The sequence below is a fragment of the Coptis chinensis genome, chromosome 6, assembly GCF_015680905.1.
Source record: "Coptis chinensis isolate HL-2020 chromosome 6, ASM1568090v1, whole genome shotgun sequence".
Taxonomy (NCBI): Eukaryota; Viridiplantae; Streptophyta; class Magnoliopsida; order Ranunculales; family Ranunculaceae; genus Coptis; species Coptis chinensis.
The window spans coordinates 33,564,881-33,573,223 of NC_141461.1; the positions used below are offsets into that span (position 1 = coordinate 33,564,881).

The 8,343-nt window shown below is 35.5% G+C and overlaps 2 long non-coding RNA genes and 1 pseudogene across 2 annotated transcripts; all 3 read right to left on the reverse strand.

Moving 5' to 3' along the window:
• Nucleotides 1–20: 20 nt before the first annotated feature.
• On the reverse strand, nt 21–621 carry LOC147492654 (putative methyltransferase At1g29790 pseudogene; annotated as a pseudogene).
• Nucleotides 622–2,407: 1,786 nt separating this feature from the next.
• On the reverse strand, nt 2,408–4,602 carry LOC147492655 (uncharacterized). The gene is made up of 3 exons (XR_015199391.1): nt 4,523–4,602; nt 3,811–3,883; nt 2,408–2,662 (listed from the first exon to the last, which is right to left on the reverse strand). It is a non-coding gene; the product is annotated as an uncharacterized LOC147492655 (long non-coding RNA).
• A 1,131-nt stretch (nt 4,603–5,733) lies between these two features.
• On the reverse strand, nt 5,734–7,901 carry LOC147492656 (uncharacterized). The gene is made up of 3 exons (XR_015200048.1): nt 7,792–7,901; nt 6,205–6,420; nt 5,734–6,087 (listed from the first exon to the last, which is right to left on the reverse strand). It is a non-coding gene; the product is annotated as an uncharacterized LOC147492656 (long non-coding RNA).
• Between the last annotated feature and the right edge of the window lie 442 nt (nt 7,902–8,343).

The following is an 8,343-nucleotide window of genomic DNA, read 5'->3' on the forward strand; positions in this document are numbered from 1 at the left end:
TAAAACTAGTCAGAGCAAGCTTAGTGCGATTGTACTCTTATAGGCTTTTGAAGAACAGCAGACAAGTAAACCTAAGACTTTCAAGAAGAAACAATTTTTTCTCCTACCACCCATTTCAACTTCTTGTATCCAAATCGCTCAATTACCCGTGTTAGAGTCATCTTCTTCTCCTCATCTACACAATGAAAGTTATCCAACCAAAACAAGCTTCCAACTCTTAAAACCCGATCAATATCAAACATAAAAAACTCCATTTTCTCTTGATGACCCCCTTTGCCTAAACTATTGACAGCATGAACCAGATCAAACACATTGTCGTAAAAGGGGAACCTCTGATCTAAACTAAAGAACATAGGAAATAGCCCCCTTGCAGCAATGAACTCATTAAAAGGGGCATCAACATTCAATGTCGATGTTTCAACAATCACATTTTTCTCTGCCATGCATCATCGTCGCAAAGGTCCCAGACCCACCACCAATATCTAGTCCTATTCTAATTCCCCCACTCCCCAAATCCATAACATCATTAACAAGAAAATCATTCTTACTTTTAGCCTGAACAAATCTATACTTTTCAGTTCCATTAACCAAATCAAAACAACCAACACAATCTATCTTCATACCTAAGAAATTCCTTTTCCATCTGGGCTAGTTTCTTTTGAGACAAATCAATTTCTCTAAGGATTAAAGAAACTTGTACAAGACCGATTACTATTGCAGCCCAAACTAGTTTCTTAGCACAAATCTTGAGATGGTTTGCAGCTCATGCTTGCTTTGTCCGAACAATTGCGCGAATTGATTTGTACCCGTGATCTTGGATTTTATAAGAATTGGGATCCCCTAAACCAGGTCACTTGATAACTGTTTTAACTCCCTATCCACTTTCAAAGCCATGTGTTTGCATTGAACTCCCTAATTATAGATTTTCAACGCCCACAGTTAGGAGTGTAATAAAAAACCGTTAACCCATCACCCGATAGGGGACCCGGTCTTCAGCCGCAGCCCAAACCCACACCGACCCGCCACCATTTCTACGCGGTTGGGCTATAGGTGTAGGTTATATGCTCAAACCCGATTCGTCAAGCCTCCTGACCCACACCGTATCAAAAGCCGTTGACCCAACCCCGTTGATCAGCACAATTTCAAGACTCTAACTCTAATATTTTTGAATATGAATTATATTTTCTTTTAACTTTTGTACGATTTTGGGAGATAAAAAACTGATGAGTTCAACATCAATTTAAATATTCAGTCAAGTTTGAACTTTAGGCAAATATCAAGAGTTCAAATTCAACTTTCGAATTTTGGAGAAGATGAATCACTCATCCTTGTATTAATTTCGAATTGTTTTAGTCGATATTTTATTGTTTTGTACCATAGATCCTCGTTCCCATCTTCATTTTATCATGCTGTGGAAAATAATCAATTTACAATTGTTAAATCATGAAAATTCAAATTCAAATTTTAAGATATGGTTTTGGGTTCAAGTTGCAGTTTTTTATTTTTGTTTATTTTTCATTGATTGATTCCATTTTGTTTCTCTGTGTTATGAATTGGAAAGATATTACCTCAAGAATTCGAATTAGAACGTTTTTATTTTTGTAGGAAATAAGGATCTTGGTCAGAGATTATCGAAAAAATAAAAATGATCTTGATCAGAGCCCAATATGAGCCCGAGCCCATGAGCTGAAGATGGCCCATTTAAAGATGGACTTATTGGGTGTTTACATTGTTCGCCCATTAGTGTTTCATGTTAGTTTTAGGAGAAGTTTTGAGATCCATGTGACAAGGATGGGGTCCGGATAAAGATGAGTCCTCAAGAAACGGATTGATGTTCCTGGAGCATAATTGTTCTTGAGCAAATGTCAGAAAACCCAAGTCATTGTGCTCAAGTTCGTCAAGTAACTACAACCATAACAGCCTATTTGTAACGGATATACATCCGTTACAAAAAATACTAGTAACGGTTATCTTGCGGTGACACAAAAGCGTGACTAATATTAGTAACGGATATCTGTAACACTTATTATCTGTTACAAAATTTACTAATGGTTATAAAGTGTCACTGAAATTAATTTCCGTAATGGATACATAACCGTTAGAATTTATTAGTAACGGTTACCAAATTTGTTTATCCTCTGTTAGTAACGGATATAAACGTCACTTTGATTTTCGGTTGCTAACGGTTACGTATCCGTTACTAACGAATTTTCATTGTATATAAAAAAAATAATGGTTTCTCTTGCCCTTTTATATGTGGGTCACCTGTACTGGTGCACGTACCCGTACTTGCACCTTTTTTTACTCCACAATGTATCACTGATCACTTGGAACAATTGATAGTCAAACAACACTTCATTAAATAATTACAACTCAAGTTTAGAACTTCAGAGTATCATATAAACAACTTAAGAAAGTAAAAGTTAAGTATAAATAAATCCACACCACCTAAGTACAAGCTAAATAATTATTCGAGTAAGAAATCCTTATGCATCAGAATGAAGATCTCATCTTCTCCGGCATAACTATTTTAAGTACAATTTTTACAACACCTTGCAAGCTATGATTCGATATCTCCAAAGCATGTAGTCTTTCACTCTTCTTTATGACATCTTGATTATGCACTTGTGATTCGTCAACATACGGTAAATGTCATCTTTCCCTATAAACAATAATTGAAAATAGTGTAAGTGTAGACCCATGCAACCAAAGATAACACACTAGCACATGATAACACACTAACACATATTAGTCTCTTATACTAGTCTCTTAGTTCCTTACGCACAATATCCTACAAGGGATGAAACAAAACTTGCCCCATTGATGTAACTTAGAAATAAACCAACTTGATAAAGATTATATTACTAAAAAGAGGATGAATAAGGCGACAAAAACTAACTTAATAAGATCGTTAAACCAAAAACTGAGGTAGGCAATGAAAACTAGTCTAGTGAAACTATTTACAGTTAACCTTCTAGCTAAGAGTTCTCCTGCAAATAATACACTTGAGTTAAATCTAGTAAGTAGACAAAAGTTTTAAGCTAAAGTCCTACAGTGCATTGGCAACAGTTCTGGAATTTTCTTGGCCATAAACCTAGATTTAGAGATCTTAGCAAGGCGACAAGGTGAGGAGGCTGCCTGGATAGCATCTAGGCTACCTCAAATCGAGAACTCACTAGCATAATACAAGTCAAGAGCTACAATTCAAATTTAGTAGGTCAGATCTTACATAAGATAAGCCCCCATATGTTTTCAACAGCTCAATCATGTTGTATTTTTTAGCCCCTTCTGCATCAGCAAGGGGCTCCGTGCCAAAATAAAATTAGTTTAGAGTGCGAGGCAAATAAACTAAATACTTATAATCAAATACATTAGTACACAAAAAGCTAAACAATATGTCTCGAAGTTTCATATAGTACTCCAAAGCATGTAGTCACTACAATATGTCTCGGAGCTAAACAATTATATTCAATACATCATCAAACCTCTTACAAAGTCTCGAAGCTAAACAATTATATTCAAAGTTACACTGAAAAATGCATATTCTTTTCAACTTTCAAGACCCAATATTTTCTCAAATCTTGCTTTTTATAAGTTGAAGTGTAAGAACCTACGGAACATACCCTGCTCAAAGTCTTGGCGACAATTGACAGCCAACAACATTTGACCAATAGAATGAAGACGAATAACAGGTCAAGTACAATTGAAGAATATTTAAGTTCTCTCCCTCTAAGAAGACAGTTACCAAATTAAACATAAAAAAGATACCTTATGTTTGTTCAATAGTTATAAAGAAAAAAACATGCTTACCACGAACTCTTCCATTGGACCTAGTAAGAACATCATCAGGGAGGAACTTCACTAGAAGTTCTCTTAGAACAGCCTACAAATGGACATTAAATATAAGAACCCCTCTTTTGAAACAAGTAAAATTAGATTCCATAATTCACAAAGTAAATGGTCATATGCAAGAATTAAAAAGAAGAATGGGTTATATTATAGATTCCGTAATTAGAAACCCCATATATCTTTTTGAACAAATTTTCCTTTTCCAAAGGAATTAATATGTACAACTGAAAAGTTGTAACTTTCAAGTAATTAGTGTTGAATTAGACTGATCGAATGTCTTTTAATGAAACACAACACAATCTATTCAAACATTCAGGTTTTACTAGCCTCACAAAATGAAACATTAAAAGGAACTATTTTAGCAATTATAAGCAAACAGCAACAAATCAGTTATGACTAGTCAAAGAAATGGTACTGCATGGACAAATCTTAGTTTATATGGTAATTTCAAAGTAACATTCATTGAACATCTCAGTATAAGAAAAATTAGGCAAATATGCATCAAATGCACTGTTAGGGTGCTAACACAAATAATGTACCTGAGGGATCTTGGGTACACAATTTCAAGAACAAAAATAAGTCTAGTTTTAGATATGCATTAATACCAGGGTAGACCATATTCGATAGCAAAAATCAAGATTTTAATAAATCAATAATCTAGTATTATATATACCCCGAGGTGAAATGTAGTCCCTCTAAGCCGACAGTCTTCAACAAGAACTTTGGTAGCTTCAAGGGCCTCTTTCATGCCGCTTCAGGAGGCAATAACGGCAATGCATAATGGCACCTACATGAAGATTCAAATTTAATGGTGTGTGTCCTACATAGTGGAGAAGAAAATAATTAAACTTGTAGTGGTAGAACACTTGCGACTTTTTGGTAATCAGCATCTCATTCGCTAATGAAAAACAGTAATAAACACAAAATAAAAAGAATTGTTGACGTGAACAAAAAGGCCCAAAACTTCCTTTGTAAGACAAGAATCGAGAAAAGCCACCCTTGGAGGTTTGGATAGTTAGTGGAGGAACAAAAGGTTTGAACATTTAAATAATGTCGAGAATGAAAGAAATAAGATCTAAAAAATCTTATTCCTTGGTCCATTTTTTATCAAGCCACTAAGAAAAACCAAAAACAAATACCTTGCTCGATACAAGCGAATGGGTTTATCGTGTGTCTCGCTTGTTACAAACCATACCAAAGAACACCAGGTCCATGGCACCAGAATGACGACACCAAAGAAGAAGAAGAGCACCAATGGCAAAGCAAAGAACACCTATCAACGGCAAGCACCAAAGAAGTCCATGGCAAAGCGGCGGGCAAAGAAATGGCGACACCGGTAGAAGAACACCCGGCTAATAAGGAGTTATAGATAGATAATAGCTAATCTATCAAAACTAGAATCTTAGTAAGGTACATCTAGATAACACCGTGCTTGTTATAAAGAGTTATAGCGACAACGGAAGAAAGAAGTTAATCTTGTCTTAATAGATTTGAATGTTTTAACTTGCATACCCCCGGTTTTCTGGAACAACAAAAGGAAAACCACAAGATGAGAAGCTTTCCCCTTACAACAGAGGCCAAGGAAATGTTTCCTAGAAACAACATCTATAACAATCATGTATTTCTAACACATGAAGTCAATAGTCAGCCAAAATGGCAGCTAGCTTAGTTGGTAAAGTTAGCGGGCCTAACTATCACAGACCACGTAAAGACCTAGAGATACTCACTAGCAAAATTACACGGTTAAATATCAAATCGAAAGAAACGAAGAATTAAGAATCCTGAATGCTATATAACAGAGCCTCAAAATAGCGATTGCGACATTTTAAGTTAACTATAAATATTCTGGTAGTGGTAGTCCATTGATCTGAATCCAAAAAATATAATGATGAAGTTTTTTTTTTTTTTTGACGGTGAAGGTTAAATTAAAAAATTGTGATAGATCAAACGTAATGATGTAGTACAATGTTTGTACAAGTAAACCTGCATAGACACACTGATTGAGAAAAAAGTATTAGCTAACCTCAGGTTTCATAAACTCTTCTCTTCAAGCTGGATGCGAGAAACATCGTACAGGCCAACCCCAAGTAATAAGAAAAAACTAGAGTTCTCTTCTTGTGTTATTAATTCTTGAGACTTACAAAAATCAATACCCGTCTATAGTGTGCAAAAGAAATATACCTTCTCCAAATAGTTTTGAAATAATTCCTTATAACTTCCACTGTATCGCTTAAGAGTCTGAAAAATAAATTCCCATTATGAAATAGTCAAATTTGGTTCAGACCAACAAAATAGAGTAGATGACTTAACAAAAGTATATAATGAAAAGGTACACGATAGAACTTCAATACTCACATTCTCTAACTCAGTCCGGTATTTCAAAGGGTCAACATACATGCTAAAAGATAGCAAGAATTATTACAAGCAATACAAACACAAAAGCCAATTGAAAACTGTAAAACACCGTAGAGACTACTCACTATTTATAGCTCCGTAGACTCAAACAAGAATTTCTTTTGCTGATTTTTTCTTGGGTTTACTGTCCTTACTCACACATTTCTCATCCACCACCTACTGATAGGGATATATACTAAAAACATTACTTTTGTATTAACTCTAATTCTTTATTTTTTGAATGAGAATCATATGGGCAAATGTTATGCATATTATATATGTTATTAGTTATATGCATGTGACTAATACTTTATGTTGTAGATGATATGGTGTGTGGTGACACACAGAATATCATATCATCAGTACCTTATAAAGTATCAGTAAACGTTCACAACCTAAATGGATTTGGAAAAACCATTGGTACGATTGCAGTATAATCTGATATTAGTCTATCTTGACTACATGATTACACTAGTACACTTTGTATTTATTGAACAGGACCAAGTGAGGTTGTTTCTCTTTATACTTACTATATAAGAGAAAAAACACCTCTATTATTATGGATGCTTGTCCTCTTAATCTGGATACAATAACGGGCACTTACGTGCATTGTACATTGCTTTAAATCATTAATGAGTGAAATTTATTTGTGAATCAACAAACTCGATGGATTGGGTAATGACATTGTATGTAAGGTGTGCTGTTGATTATAGAAGGAATTCGTGAACCGTAGGAAGTCGGGCTGATGATGTCCCCTTGAGAAGCTCATAAGGATTGTCATGTAAACCCTGCAGGTGGATTTAATCCGACATAACAATGACGTTGAGTGGTACTACTCAAGGACATAAGAAGTTGATTAATGTAGTTCTCAGTAACTTGACTTAATCAACGGGCATTCGATATCTTAAACACGGGGAGATCAACAAACATATAATATGGAGCCCATAAACGCTGACACGTAATTTGGGATTAGGGCAGTAGTGCAACAATGGCCTTTAGTGGAATAAGTCATTTGTTGATAGACTTGGGCCGTGTGTTTTGGGTGAACATGGGAATCCCCAGCCCGTCAGGAGGCCCAACCCTAATTTCTCTTCATGGTCCCTGTTGTAGCCTATAAATAGAAACCTCTTTCTCTGGCCATTTTACTCAAGGTTTTGCACAAGAAAAGTAGATCTAAAATCGGTTCCAAATTCTGTGAGTGAGAGAGGCCAAAAGAGAAAGAAGAAGGTGGTAGATCGTTGCCCACACAACGTCCATTCCATGGATAGGAATACAACAGAAGATCAAGAGGTTGATTTGGATTCGTAGATCTTGGATTCTCAGAGTTATCTTAGCCGATCTAAAGGTATGATTTCTATCCAAAACCATGGACACCCCTTATTCCGCTGCGCGTGGGTGTTCGCGGTTCGTAAATCATTCGGTGCAACCATAACGGTTCCTACACCTACATAATGAAAATATCAAATATGGAAGTTAAAATAAAAAGTTATTTCCTATAGTAATGATGCACATCATCATCCAAGATATCTCGAAAAAGAGTACACAGACCTGAGCAGGACGCCATGAGTGATTGTGTATCCGTAACCATGCTAAATCTCCTCATAGAAACTCTCTAGCCTAGACTTGAGTTTGTTGTACTCAAAAGAAAGGCTTCCTTGCAGCATAAAAGAGTTGTTTATAGCCTGATATAACATCACTCAACGACGACAAACTTTTGTTTATAGCTTGGTTATAGTTGTTTTAATAGAATTTAGATTTTGTATCCACTAAAAAACAAAACAACAAACCTAAAAGTCAAGGCAAAATTGAGAATCCATACCTGAGTTTCTTTTAGGCGGTCTCCAGTGGACCCACTCTTTGATAGACGCTCACTATTGGCAAGGTCAATAAGATTTAAGATGCCATGTACTTGTTGTTCGGTCCTCTATCAGACAAGAGTACGTTTTGTTAATACATAAACTATTTGAAATTTAAAAATGCACAATAAAAAAACCTATACCTCATTAACACAATAAATGAGTTTTGCAAAAGCTTATCCAGATAGCTATTAAGAATGAGCCCGATTGCGGCAGAGGTTTTGAGATGTGTTTTATTTTACGT